The following is a 16044-nucleotide window of genomic DNA, read 5'->3' on the forward strand; positions in this document are numbered from 1 at the left end:
TGCTTATTGAATATAAAGAATAAGAGTTTGGAAGAAAGAGCCTTTGGAGAATGACCACAAGGGAGGGCTGGGAGGATGCACAGGAAGAGAGAAGCACCATGTCAACAAAAGGCAAGAAGACACAAGGCTTCACTATGAAAGGAGAGGTAGGTAAGCAGTATCCAATGGTGCAGTCCATCAGGACGGAAAAATGTTTATTGGATTGGAGAAGGTGAAGTCCTTGATGGCCTTCCAAAGAACAGCATCATTCAAGTGTTCTATGGCAGCCAATCTTAGAATTAAGGAAATATTAGGTGGTGAAACAGTGGAGCAATAATTTCTCTTCTGTGAAGTTTGGTGATTCAGGGAAAGAGCAAAATCATGATAGTGACTGAACTGAACAGTGTTGAGGTAATGTTTTCATAGATTAGAAGACCTGAACATAATTTCCCTTTATGATGTCAGGTCTCTGGGAGACTAGATTTAAATTGCTTGAATGTGTGAGTTGAGGCAACAGAGTACTTCTTCCATGATCAGCAGCTCCAATCCGATTCCTCGCAGGGAAAATGAAGCAAGTGTTGGCTGATATTATATCATAATAAAGGGCTGATACTACATTTTGTAAAGGCCATCTGATAATCTTAATTAATTCATTTTTGTTTTTCCCTCCAAAAGCTAGATGGAAACTCGTCTAGCTCTGGCTTGGGTTCTTGAAGAAAAATTAAATTGCAAAAGTGAGGATGTTTCATTAGCCTTCTGCACTCCCCCAAGGTCAGCGAAGCCTCTCTGGGTGCTTTTGCAAGGCTGCATAATCTGGAATGGCAAGGCTGTGGCTCCATTTCAGCAAAAATAAATATCATATTACAACACATTGTTTTTGCAGCTGACTGAGGCTTCGGTGTAGGGGATATTTCATTCTGCAATTGCAAATAAAGAGAGAAGTTGCTGGCAGGGCAATGTATAGTGTTTGCATCATTCCTTTATGAAGCCATTTTCTCCCCTCAAGGAGTGCATTCCCAGAAGACTTTTTTTCCCCCAACAAACGTCTGGTGTTCCTGCAGTGCTCAGCGTGCATGACTTGCTTTGAAGGCTGTTAAAAATTAAGACAGATAGTTGGACCAGTTCTCCTGGTACATTTCATTCCTTCCTCCCTAACTTTATCCCCCCCTCCCATATCCCACCTCCCCCAAACCCTTCTATTACAAAACTATGAAAGAATGGCAGAGACTGAAACCACAACATACTTTGCAATTCTAATTTTCTAACCTAAAGCTAGTGAGCCATAAAACCCTAGAAGCTAAAAGCTGCCTGAGGAGAATCCAAATCTTCTGGCTTTAAAATAGCTACATATATTTTACTCTTTTAGCTATTTTGAGGTAGATTTTCTCACACATGCATGCTTGTTGAAATTAAATGTGTTTTTATCCTTTTTTCCTTCTGGAGAGAGAGCAGACTTGAGAGGGGCACTTGTTTTCTATCTCTTACAGAATAAATTTGAATGCTCAGGGTAGGCATTAAGTTATCTGACTGTGCAATTTCTATCTAAATTGATTAGGTCTGGTACTGCTTTGGAAACTGGGTACATGTACGAAATGGAGTTGTCTTATCTGTGCCTGCCTTTTAGTATATGGGTGTTATCACAGGTTTGTCATAGTTTGTATCCCCCAGAAACAAGCCCTAAGAAGAGGTTTTGAGGAAAAGTAGTTTATTTGGGAGGTGATTACAAGAAAAACTGGTAGGGGAATGGGAAAGTGAACAGGGAAGAGAAGATATTCAATAAAGTCTATCTTAATGAGAAGTTGCCACTGTGGGCAACTGGTGCATGATCCTTCTGGGGACCTCTGGGATGCTCTGTGGAACATGCACAGAGATGTCACACCTGAGCAGTGGGAAAGCTTGGGCATTCATCAACCAACTCCCATGGGTCATTGGTGGACAATCCTGGCCAGAGATGTCAATTCTTTCCAACTTCATCTATAGATGTACTGTAATCCCAATCAAAATCCCAGCAACTATTTTGTAGATATCAACAAACTGATTCTAACATGTATATCAAAAAGGAAAAGACCTAGAATAACTAACACAATACTGAAAAGGAAGAACAGAGTTGGAGGACTTAAACTGCCCAATTTCAAGGCTTACTATATAGCTACCATAATCAAAACAGCATGGTATCAGTAAAAAAAATAGACACATAGATCAATGAAATAGAATTAAGAGCCCAGAAATAGACCCACAAAATATAGCCAAATATCCAGGACACAAAGTCAAACTGGTCTTTGACAAAGGCTCAAAGGCAATTCAATGGAGAAAGAACAGTATTTTAAATAAGTGATATTGGAAACTAGATATAGACCTAACACTTTACAAAAATTAACTCAAAGTGAATCATAGACCTAAAGGTAAGGTGAAAAACTATAAAAGGTCTAGAATAAAATGGAGAAAATCTCTACGGGTTGAGAAACTGAGTGTTTAGATGCAATACCAAAAGCACAATATATGAAAGGAAAAACTGATATGTTGGATCTTATTAAAATTTACAATTTCTGTTCTATAAAAGACACTTAAGAGGGCTTCCCTGGTGGCACAGTGGTTGAGAGTCCACCTGCCGATGCAGGGCATGTGGGTTCGTACCCCGGTCCGGGAAGATCCCGCATGCCGCAGAGCAGCTGGGCCTGTGGGCCGTGGCCACTGGGCCTGCGCGTCCGGAGCCTGTGCTCCGCAGCAGGAGAGGCCTCAGTGGTGAGAGGTCCACGTACCACAAAAAAAAAAAAAAAAAGACACTTAAGAAAATGAAAGACAGAATGGAAGAAAATAATTGCAAAATACATATCTGATAAAGAACTTATATCCAAAATACACAAAAAATTCTTAAAGCTCGATAATAAGAAAAAATCCAATTAAAAATAATAAAGATTGTAAAATTAGATAAAAACAGCAGGTAGAATATGATTTTGTAAATAATAATCATAATAAATACATTAAAATTTTTTTTGCAATAGCCAAGTCCTTTAACTCTCTCTTTTTTCAAAAGGGAGTTGTGAACTGTAAACATTTCCCTTCCTAGCTCTTGTTTTTTTAAAATTGAGTAAAATGGATTATACAGATTTTTTGATGATGGCCATTCTGACTGGTGTGAGGTGATACCTCATTGTAGTTTTGATTTGCATTTCTCTAATGATTAGTGATGTTGAGCATCCTTTCATGTGTTTGATGGCAATCTGTATATCTTCTGTGGAGAAATGTCTTAGGTGGAGAGGGTGTGGAGAAAAGGGAACCTTCTTGCACCGTTGGTGGGAATGTAAATTGATACAACCACTATGGAGAACAGTATGGAGGTTCCTTAAAAAACTAAAAATAGAACTACCATATGACCCAGCAATCCCACTACTGGGCATATACCCTGAGAAAACCATAACTCAAAAAGATTCATGTACCACAATGTTCATTATTTACAAAAGTCAAGACATGGAAACAACCTAAGTGTCCATCGACAGATGAATGGATAGAGAAGATATGGCACATATATACAATGGAATATTACTCAGCCATAAAAAGAAATGAAATTGAGTTATTTGTAGTGAGGTGGATGGACCTTGAGCCTGTCCTACAGAGTGAAGTAAGTCAGAAAGAGAAAAACAAATACCGTATGCTAACACATATATATGGAATCAAAAAAAAAAAAGTTTCTGAAGAACCTAAGGGAAGGACAGAAATAAAGAGGCAGACGTAGAGAATGGACTTGAGGACACGGGGAGGGGGGAAGGGTAAGCTGGGACGAAGTGAGAGAGGCATGGACATATATACACTACCAAATGTAGAATAGATAGCTAGTGGGAAGCAGCTGCATAGCACAGGGAGATCAGCTCGGTGTTTTGTGACCACCTAGAGGGGTGGGATAGGGAGGGTGGGAGGGAGATGCAAGAGGGAGGGGATATGGGGATATATGTATACATAAAGCTGATTCACTTTGTTATACAGCAGAAACTAACACACCATTGTAAAGCAATTATACTCCAATAAAGATGTTTAAAAAAAAAAAGGGATTATACAATGGGAGAAGGAATTGCAGGAGAAAGAGTGACAGGCAGATAAAGGAAAATCCTTAAAGTAGAGTGGGGTGCACAGTGAGCTGGAGGACCCAGACCCCACGCTTCTCAGTACCCTTAGGTGGTAGCAAGACCTCAGAAGGAAGCTAAAACTGGCACTGAGCCTCCCATTGGAGCAAGGCTCTCTCTGCTCCTCTGGGCCCTAAAGCAGTACAGTTCCTGTTCTCCTGAACTGCTGAACCATAGACAATAATGAAGGTTGCCATGCTAGATTGAAGATCAGAGGCCTCCCTCTACACTCCCAGTAGTACACAAATCTCCCAATTTTCTCTTTGACCTCAAGGAAGATCAGGAGCCTCAATACTTACCAGGATCTCCTGACAACCTTGTAGGATGAAGGTCAGAGATACACTTAATTTTATTTGAAGAAAATAAAGATACAACTGAGTTTATGTGTATGAAGTTATATGTGCTTGACACATATGAATGGGAAAACAACTGTAAGGGTATATATCAAAATGGTTATAGATGGTAAACTCTGGGTAAGGATTACAAATGATTCTTATTTTCTTTTTATTTAGCTGTACTCTTTGATTTCCATACAATGAGAATGTGTTACATATGGTAAAATGGGGAAGGACTAGCTGAGTGGTGTGGTGTATAGGGCCTAGGTTTTAGACCCCATAGACCTGGGTTTGAATGACCAACTCTCCTACTTATTACCTGGGAGAATCTGAGAAAGTTATTTCCATTTCTAAGCTTCATGTCCTCATCTGTAAATGCCAGTGATGTCAACCTTGTAGAGTTATCATAGAGATTAAAATTAATCTACATAGAGTGCAGAATAATTTCCCACATAATTACACACATAAATATTCATGATAATTGTACACTTTAGACTACTGAACTTTATACTATGTAAATTATATCTCAGTACAGTTGTTAAAAAACACAAAAAAATACCTATAATACTTTTGCATGAATATTTAGACCAGCTATGGAAATAGCTAGCCTAGATACCTTGAAGGATATTTATAAGGTTGGCATATGTCCATCATTTATATCTTTAAATTAAAGACAAAAAAAGCATTGCTTTCTTGTTCTGTAATGCCAACTCTGAAACTCTAAGAAGGTCTGTATTCTAACAACTCTTTCTTCTAAGAATGACTTAAAGAAATCCATAGTACAGGTTATCAATTGGATGTGCTGGCTGTGTTCCTTAGATTGTTCAGAGGTCACTTAGTCCCTGAACACCTGACATTCTTCTTCTACTGAAATGTAAAGAACAGTCCTTGTTGACAGATGAATTATGGCCCTCCAAAATTCATATGTTGAAATCTTAACCTTCTGTACCTCAAAATGTGACTGTGTTTTAATATGGGGCCTTTAATGAGGGAATTAAGTTAAAATGAGGTCATTAGTGTAGGCCCTAATCCAATGTGACTGGTGTCGTTAAATGAAGAGGAGATTGGAATACAGATACACATGGAGGGAAGACCATGTAAAGACACAGGGAGAAGATAGCAAGCCAAGGAGAGAGGCCTCAAAGGAAACCAACCCTGGCAACACCTTGATCTTGGACTTCCAGCCTCCAGAATTGTGAGAGAATAAATCTTTGTTGTTTATGCCATCCATTCTGGGGTACTCTGTTATGGCAGCACTAGAAAACTAATACAGTCCTTTGCCTGCCCAAATTTTGAGAGTGTCCGGAGGAACCCAGTTAACATTCAGAAAAAGCTTAGGAATCCTTTTTTTTAACAAATGTTATCATTTTCATAAAAATTATTACCTTGTGTGGTATACCTACTTAAAATAATGATGGGGCAGCTATTATATTCCAAGGTATATAGCAAAGAGATTTAATCTTTAAGTTGAAAATAAAGTGTGGCATTAAGGAACATATCAAATTACAAGTTTTTGTGGTATCCCTCTTCATTCACTTCAAAGGATATAGAATTTGCTTGGTTCGTTTACCAGGACATTGTGCTGAGAGGTATAGTAGAAGGAGAGAAAACTTGAAGAAGATGAGAAGATGAAATTACTTTATATAAAAACAAAAAAAGAAATGATAGGGAGATAAGCTAGCACAACTAAAGGCTTTTGGAACATAGGTGAGAGAGAAGGGATTCAGGAACAGTCATTAGGAGTGGAATTTTGGGGTGGGGGAAGAGGTGTGTAAGAAGAGGTGTTAGGAAGGCTTGCTGGATTGAATGCAGTGTGGTATCTCCTAATTCTTCCATGAAAAATTGTCATAAGACTTTCATATTATTTTCCAAAGCTTTTGATTCAGGGTTAAAAGATTCATGGTGCTTTTCCTGACATTCCAAAATGCTGAAAGGTTGTGAAATCAAAACACTGTAGCTTAAAGGACAGCTCATCCATGTAGTGTTTCTCTTAAAATTTTCCACAACGTGAAACACAAAGTAATGTGCTATAAAGACAATGATTAAGCAAAGGGTATTTTAAAGTTTACTTTCCTTCCATTTGATTTCTCCAGCTTTCAAGTATCTGCTACTCGTCCATTTGTTGTCCTATTTTGATTGTTTTTCGCAAACAGATGCAGGAGAAGAACACTATCGCCTTTTTTGTTTTATATAACCTTAGAGATACAAACATAATGTTAGTCAGGTTTTCTTTTGTAGGGAAAAATTATGAAGGACTGAAATACAGCTAAAAAATTCCTGATGTTTTCAATGGAAAACTAGGCATTGTCTAGCATACCCCTCCAAGTTATCTGATTCTATGGGGTCTTTATACCTTTCATTGTATTAATGTTTTCTACAAATCTGTAAGTTTTAGAGAACTGAAAGAGATACAAATGATTCTTGTCCACAAATATGCAAATGAATTTGGAGGAGGTTCCATTAATTTTCCTCCCTCTCTGTGGAAGAAGCTATTTTGGCACAAGTTAAGCAAATCCAAATTCATTGCATCATTCCTGATAGCCTACATATGTGTATTCTTTTTGGAGTCTCCTTTGAACTGGTGGTAACATCTTACTGGTTCCCTAATTAATTAATGAATTAAATAAAATCTTTGACATGTGTCCATTTTAAATATGTACGTGGGTTTATTTTTTTCTAAAAAATTATCCTTTAATACTTTCATGAACTGACTGTCTTTAAGCTTCTAGGATCCCAGCTGAACCTCTTACCTGAGGTTCAACTGGACATAATAAAGTGAACTACTCTTTTGGAGTAAGGAATAGCAGGGGATGGCTGGGGAACAGCATAGCTGAACTGACCTCTCTATACCTCAGTCAAGAGTCTCAACTGTGTCCATCTCCAATGAACCCAGGAGAACTGAGTTATGATCTGCATGACATTTTTATCTCAAACATTCAGTTTGACTTTCAAGTCACATCAAAGACTAGGAAAAAAAAAACATGAAACAGACTATTTTTCAGCTTGGCACTACACCATGTAGTCTAATGTGAAAAAAAATTCATTTCATTTTGCCACTGCCTGCAGATTGGCATGAACTCAGCTATCCTTCAAAGGTTCAGCCTCTCCTGAAAGCAGGTAGAGTCATTGCTGTAAGCCAAAGGGGGAACTATAGGTGGAATTTTCAAATTCCCCTGAGGGTTGCTTTTTGGGAAAAATTATTAAATGAATGGTTTTAGCATACACTTGAAAGCTACTTTAATTCTGTCTCACTTTCAATGTATGGAAGTAAAGGTAACATTAGAGAAGTGTGCTGATTACTTCCAGTGGGTAAACTACCTGCAATCTTGAGATAAATGTTGCCAGAAAATAGAAACTGATGTGAGAGGTTTATCCTGTGCACATTATCAAATTATAATAGAACTTAAAACACATGCCTATGCTTTTGTAGGAGAGAAGAAATATCTTTTCCTTTTAGGCTCTCCATTGGGGATTCTGTAATGAAAGACAGATTAACAAAAGAAAAACAAACAGAAGTTTATCAACATGTATATCTCACATATACATGGGAGAAACTCACAAATGAGTAACTCAAAGAGGTGGCTAGAACTTGGGCCTAAATGCCATCTTCACTTAAAACAAAAGAAGAAGGGTTTGGGGTGGGGGTGTGGGGAGGTAAGTTATGGGAAGGTGACCAGGAAAAGTATGTAAAGAAGGGTAAGGTTTGTTATGCAGATTTAAGACTGTTCCTTCTCTATTGATGGGTTTCTTGTGATTTAGAGTCATCCTTCTTTTCCTGGTACAGAGACGAAGACACCTTCACAAATGGAAATTTCCTCTACAAATGGAAATTTCCCTTACAAAAAGACAACTTATACCTTGTTTTCAGAACTTCTCCTGTGTCTGCTGTTTCTCAAAATAGTCAATTCTAAATATTGCCATTTATGCTAAAGAGGTATATTTTGGGGTCGCACATTCTGGTCTCCTACACTTTCTACTATCGCCAAACTTGAAGCCACATCCCAGCATTTAGATTAAATGGTTGCTCCATCCAAGGCACCCGTGGCTTCTGTATCACATTCAGATAGTTTTTACTTATCTTTAGCTCTTAGTTCCATTATTTTAGAATCACCAGTTGGTTTTGAAGTTGAGAACATTTTTTTCTTCCTCTCCCAGGTCATAAAATTGAAGGACAAGAACATGGGGTCTAATCTAGGTAAATACCTTAACAGAATGATATCCAAAGTATAATTTTCAAAGTGTTTAATAGATTGCAATTCTTATATAAAACCATAATGAGCAGAAATCTAAGTTTTATTAAACTCATTAATGAGGGAGACAGCAGGATGACAAAGTTGGTTCAGAAAAGAATACAGGGAGGACTTCCCTGGTGGCACAGTGGTTAAGAATCTGCCTGCCAATGCAGGGGACAGGTGTTCAATCCCTGGTCCGGGAAGATCCCACATGCCGTGGAGCAACTAAGCCTGTGTACCACAACTACTGAGCCTGCATGCCACAACTACTGAGCCTGTGTGCCACAACTACTGAAGCCTACGCACCTAGAGCCCGTGCTCTGCAACAAGAGAAGCCACCGCAATGAGAAACCCGCACACCGCAACAGAGTAGCCCCGGCTTGCCGCAACTAGAGAAAGCCTACGCACAGCAACAAAGACCCAACACAGCCAAAAATAAATAAATTTATAAATTTATAATAAATAAATAAAAAAGGATCATACCATTTCTGGCTTTATAAAAAAAATACAGAGAACTAATGATTATATAATCAATGAAGAAAAGGAAGAATGCTGTGATAAATCACAAAGTTAGATGCAAAATTGGTCATTGTCCTACCAGAAATAAGACCAGTCTTTGGGACTAACTTTTCTATGTAAGAAAAATCATTCGTGTTATTATCAGGCAAAAATAATTTTCATTGCATAAAAATCACTTGCCTAATATTGGGCAAAATCATTTATATCTTACCAGTTTCCAATAAAGGAACATCCAACTTTACAAAGTTGTGAGTTGTCTGGGCCTTAATCAACAGTAAATGGCAAATCAAATAAACTTGTATATCTTGTGACTCTAGGGAAGGGGTCAGCAGACTATAGTTGGGCTTAGCTGACCACTTGTTTTTTGTAAATAAAGTTTTGTTGGAACACTGCCACAGCCATTTGTTATGTATTATACATGGCTGCTTTTGCTACAGAGTTGAATAGAGACCAGGTGGTGAACACAGTCTAAAATATTTACTATCTGGTCCTTTACAGAAAACAAACAAAACTTGCCAACTTTAACCTAGGAACAAGACATTGTCTAAAGATAAAAACAAAGGTGACACAATCTTTTTTTTTTTTTTTTCCAAGTTTGGAGGATATTTTTTCTCTGCAACAATATTAATAAAAAAGCATGAACATGAAATCAGAAAAATCGCTTCAGGGGAAAGTCACATCAGAAGTGATTTAAATCCACGAATATACAATTGAAAATTATACATTTTGCAATAATTATACACTATTCATTTGTACAATGGATTCAGCTTAACAGCACCATAGATTCTCAGAATCTCCTTCAGAATCTATTACACATGTTGAAAACAGAGAAATACCAAATTCTTTATTTCTAAGAGAAAGCTCATGACCCATTTAAATCCTTAGCATTCCAAATTACTCACTTCCCCTTGATTAGAAAAATCAACCCAGGCGTGGCGGGGCGTGGCGGGGCGGGGCCGCCGGGTTCGGGCACCCTGGGGGCCGGCGTGTGGGCTGCCAGGAAGGGGGCGGAGCTGCCGGCTAGTAGAAGGGGAGGGGCAGTAACCGGTGTGGACGTGTTCCTCAAAATCCGGCGCCGCAAGACCATCATCTTCATGGAAGGCAAAGAGTCCATCCAGCACCATGTTCCTGTTGAAGCGCATCGTCGAGGGCATCCTCAAGCAGCTGCCAGACGAGCAGCGGCCGTACAAGGACCATCGGTTTCTGGACGATGGCAAGATATTGGGTGAGTGTGGCTTCACCAGCCAGACCCAGCCGCGGGTGGGGCTAGCCTTACAGGCAGGTGAAGCATTTGAGACCCTGCCCATCAAGCCCTTCTCCAGCCCACCGGAGCTGCCGGATGTGATGAAGCCGCAGAACCCAGGAAGCAGCGCTAATGAACAAGCTGTGCAGTGAGAGCTCCCCCTCAGGGCCTCCCCCCACTCCCCCCACTCCATAAAATGGATTGGGTGCCAAAAAACAAAAAAAAAGAAAGAAAAGAAAAATCAACCCAGATTTTGGTATTCAGCTCATCCATATTCTGGTATTTTCCTTCAGGAATTTGATATGTATAGCAGGCATCAGGGGATCACACTTTCAAGAAGTAGATTTCCCTGGTGGCATAGTGGTTAAGAATCAGCCTGCCAATGCAGGGGACATGGGTTCGATCCCTGGTCTGGGAAGATCCCACGTGCTGCGGAGCAACTAAGCCCATGCACCGCATCTACTGAAGCCCTGGTGCTTAGAGCCCGTGCTCTGCAACGAGAAGCCCGCGCACTGCAACAGAGTAGCCCCCACTCAGGGCAGCTAGAGAAAGCCCGTGAGCAGCAATGAAGACCCAATGCAGCCAAAAATAAATAATATTTTTTTAAAAAGAGAAAAAGTAGCCTGTAGCTTTTCCTTGATAACCTTATATACAAAAGTAGATAAACTTACACAACCGATTGTTTGGAAAGGGCATCGGAACAAGGGTTTTAAGATACCCATCTAGACTAATCCAGTCCATATTGTCACTTTAGAGGTCATACCTCCTACTGTCACTAGACCACAACCAGTGTGAATTACAGACATTTGGGAGATTCTGTAGACTCCTTTTTCCCATATGCAAACAGGTGCAGGCAAAAAACCCAGTTCAAAGAAGTAAATATTGATAAAGTTTTTATCTAGGTTATACGCAGGGCTGAGTTTCAGCCAGCACTTACAGTTTGTTAAAATATTATAATATTTAAGTGCCAGTTGGTAGTTAGCCATGGCTATAAGCCCCTTAGGTAATCCTCAAGTTATCCCAGTCATCCCATCCTCTCTCCCTTGAAGCCCCAGAATCAGCCAGCTACCAGAAAGTTAACTCTGGCGGAGTAGAGAACCAACCTTCAGTCAAGAGTCCATGGTGATTGTTAACTGTCCTCACCATGTTGTGTGCTAAATATTTTTCATTTTACCCCCTACATTACATTTCCCACATTACCAAATTGTTCACAGTGCCTTTTCAATTAAGTTCCTCTAGGCATCCACTAGCACGTCACAAAATCAATGCAAATCTCTTTAAAAACAGCAGGTACAAATTACAAAGAAAAACAGGAGGACCAAGCCTAAAATGGAAGCCAATCTTAATACTACATCCCAGGCTCTGTGAGTGCGGAAAGATTGTGCAAACTATTCTAAGGAAGGACTCTAGGCACAATCGAGACAAGACTGAGTATTGATTGTACAGCGTAGTCTAGCGGAAGTGACTAGGATATTTATTCACCCATTGGCAGTGGGGGCTCTGGTTGGGAAAACCTGTAGGGCAAGAACAAAGAAAATAGAAAAACAAGACAAGGGAGCTTTGGAAAAAAAACAACAACTCTGATTTTATGCTTGTGCTCAATCCAACTTGTGTGCTCAGAAAAACTCATCCATTTTGATTTTAGCTTTCCTCAATTATTGATGCTATACTTCTATACAGCGAAAATCAGGTGCTGCTCCTGTCCCGCCTGCATCTCCCTACTCCTCTTAGTAGTTCAGTGCACCCTGGCCCTTTCAACAGCCAGCCTCTGCCTTTCTTTCCCTCAGGGTTTTCACTGTCTTCCGGAGCCTCCTCTGCCAGTTAGTGTATAAATGTCCCAGTTCCTTTGATATTCAGGTAGGTCAAGTTCCTTTGACCCGGATGTATCCTACACTAGCTTACAGAATTTCCCCAGCAGAATCAAGCTCCAGTCATCCATAACGGTAGCTGGCTCAGTGAGACACACGTCACTGATTCCTTTTTCTTCCCCTGTCTCACTTAGAAAATCCCCAACCTGTGTTCCCTTCACCTCCTAAATAATCTTGAAACCTTCCCAATTTACACTCAAATTAGTTCCCAAATTACTCTCAAGTCCTGGTCTCAGGACCTGTTTTTTAGGAGAACCCAAAATAAAACATGGTAAGTGTTCAAGAACATTCATTCATTCATTGAACCCTTTTGAGTATTTCTTTTTTTTAATAAAATAATTTACAATTTAATAACCATTTCAGGTATAGAAAGCAGTATTAGGAAAACATAACTGATGATTATTTTCATAATTATATGCTTTTTATTCTTAACTTCATGTCTGTTCAATTAAGTGGCAACAAACTAAAATATGAAATACTAACACTCTTTAAGCCTACTACAAGATTTTTACCAAAGTTGTCGCATGAAACATTTGTAAAGAAAATAGGGAATAAAGAATCTTTATTCTTGCTTAAGAAGCTACTCATAATTGAATACATAAACTGAAATAAATGTTTACTGAGATATTTTTGTATATTCTTGACTATTGAAACTTCAAGAACATCTATATAATACCTGCAAAAATTTCAAAGTGCTTAAAATGGTTCTCACTACAGTGGTAACGGCACTCTTTAATTTAGAATATCTATAGTTGGCTATTGAGACATAATCTTTAATTTGTCATGTTTGATAATGTCAGAAAATGAACAGTTTAAATTATGCAACATAAAAACTTTAGTTGAACAAGATCCTAGCATGAGTTCCAACATAGTCTTTGAAATGATCCAAGTCTGTGAAGTTTTACAAAAGGTCAACCTCAAAACATTTTACTCACATGTCTTAAAACCACAGATATTTAGTATCATTCACTATAATATAAATATAATATTAAACACTTTAATTCTTCGATGTTGTAAAAATGTTTTATCAGGAAAAAAAAAAGGAAAGAAAACTGTTCTGCATACCCTGTCAAAGGTGCCCGATTTTGTAACCCAACTTTTTTCTAGAAGTTTATATAAGCAACATATACACAGGAATTACAGCTAAATGGCACTACGTAGTTTTGACCTTATACTTTTTTTTTAATCTGTCTTTTCCAAGTTATCCACAATAAGCATATATAAGTTATAATACTAATCATTAGATATTAATTTCTTAAAAATAGGCCCTCTCTTTTCTTCAGTTTCAGTGATACAGGAAATTCTGAGGTTGTTTAAGCAGGAAGACCACAAAGAAGAAAGCAAGTATGGAAGCAAAAATTTTTGTGATTATCTACATAAAATAACTATGCCAGGTAAGTAACTAATGCCAATCTGTGTTTTCTAGAACCCAAGACCTTCTCAAATTATGGTACAAATATGTGTTTATTTTGATTAGTTGTATATCTAACTTTAATAGTAGATACTGTTTAAAAGAAAATACTTAGAAATGTATAGATCTACATACAAATATTGGTTCTATAGCTTACTATTTGTGTGATATTTGCAAAGTTAATTAATTTTTCTAAGCCTTAGTTTTTTGCTCTGTGGAGATATAATAGATATCTTTAAATGCTGTAATAGGGATTAAATGAGGAATTTTTAAACATGTGATAGAAATGGAAATAAAGATATAGTAAAGTAGAAACTGCCTGGGACATAGTAGCATTCAGTAAATTGTAGATATAATTATGAAGTTGCTGTTTGTATTCTTTTTTGGGTGATAATTTAGAGGTCTTCCAAAATGTTTTAAACCCCATAAATATTTATGTAAATAGTTCTAGAATAATGTTAAGGCTATTCCTGTAGATATAAAAATGTTACCCTGAAGAATTAACAAAATACAAACCCAGCATTCTCCTGCACTTAGATTTCTTTCGTTTTTCTCCTTAAAAATGCATTTGGGGGAATTCCTTGGTTGTCCAGTGGTTAGGAGTCCACACTTTCACTGCTCAGGGCACGGGTTCAATTCCTGGTCAGGGAACTAAGATTCCGTAAGCTGTGTGTCACAGCAAAAAAAAACAACAACAGCATTTGGATGCAAGCTAATGCTGTGCTTGTGGTACAGTCAAGTTGTATGTTCCTCTACTACTATGCATTCCATATTTTACATTTTAAAATGAGAACAATTAATAATGCAAAACTGTTTGGGATTTTGAAGAAACTGGTTTATTAAAGGATTTTCAAGTATTTCTACCTTTTGGAATTTACTGAAGTTTTTTTGTGTCTTAATTTTTTTTTTAATGTGGTCAATTTTCATGAGTATTTCATGGGCTGTTGAAAAAAATACATGTGCTCTATTTTCAGGGTATGGTTTGATACATACCAAATACATAAATAACTATGTTATTTAGACCGTCCATATCCTTTCATATTTTTTGTCCACTCAAACTATTATAAACTAACAGTTGATTTGAAGTCTGCTGCAACAACATGCTTCTATTTCTCTTTTTATCATCTATAATTTTTTCTCTATGATTGCTGTTGCTATGTTATTTGATACATATATATTTATAAATGATATATTTTTTGCATTCTTCAAAACTACAAAGTACTGCATTTGGGGCTGAGTCACACTTTTCTGATATTATGATCGTAAGTCCTCATTTTTTTATTGATCAAATGTGCCCTTTTTTGGTAGATTTTGCCCATCCTTCTATTTTAAGCATCCTGAATCACTTTGTTTGGTGTGTCCCTTATATATGACATATTGATAGAATTTGCATTTGTTTTATTATCCAGTCTAATCTAAAATTCTTATTTTAATATGTAGGTTAAACGCATTTATATTTACTGAGATGGCATATGTTTGCTCTTGGTTCTGTCATTCTGTTTCATATTTTCTGTTTTTATATATTTTAAAGACTTTCTGGTGATTACCCTTATTAATGCATTTAACCAGTGCATAATAGTCCTCTGCTATGAGAAATAATAAAACTAGTGTTTTCTCTTTCTTCCGCATCCCTTTTTCTCCTCTACCACTCAACTTAAATCAATAATGTTATGTTTCTTACTGTTATTTGTACTAATAAAAATGTGTATGTCTATTGCTTGATTAGTCAACTTTTAATGATGTCATTTAAATCAGAGTTGCTATAGATGAGACAATCAGCACATCCATTCTAACTACTAGCTTCACTCCAATTTTTGTAGTTTGTATCATATCTATATTGTCCATAGTCACTTCACATGAGCCCATCACATTCAGCAAGTGTATTTTTTTTTTAACATCTTTATTGGAGTATAATTGCTTCACAATGGTGTGTTAGTTACTGCTTTATAACAAAGTGAATCAGTTATACATATACATCTGTTCCCATATCTCTTCCCTCTTGCGTCTCCCTCCTTCCCACCCTCCCTATCCCACCCCTCTAGGCGGTCACAAAGCACCGAGCTGGTCTCGCTTTGCTATGCAGCTGCTTCCTACTAGCTATCGATTTTACATTTGGTGGTGTATATATAAGTCCATGCCACTCTCTCACTTCGTCCCAGCTTACCCTTCCCCATGCCCATGTCCTCAAGTCCTTTCTCTATGTCTGCATCTTTATTCCTGTCCTGCCCCTAGGTTCTTCAGAACCTTTTTTTTTTTTAGATTCCATATATATGTGTTAGCATACAGTATTTGTTTTTCTCTTTCTGACTTACTTCACTGTGTATGACAGACTCTAGGTC

At 37.8% G+C, this 16044-nt stretch overlaps 1 pseudogene; it reads left to right on the top strand.

Annotated features, from left to right (window-relative positions):
- The first annotated feature begins 8031 nt into the window (after positions 1-8031).
- LOC102975498 (elongin-B-like) lies at positions 8032-10578 on the top strand (annotated as a pseudogene).
- Positions 10579-16044: the final 5466 nt, after the last annotated feature.

This window comes from Physeter macrocephalus, chromosome 14 (assembly GCF_002837175.3).
Source record: "Physeter macrocephalus isolate SW-GA chromosome 14, ASM283717v5, whole genome shotgun sequence".
NCBI lineage: Eukaryota > Metazoa > Chordata > Mammalia > Artiodactyla > Physeteridae > Physeter > Physeter macrocephalus.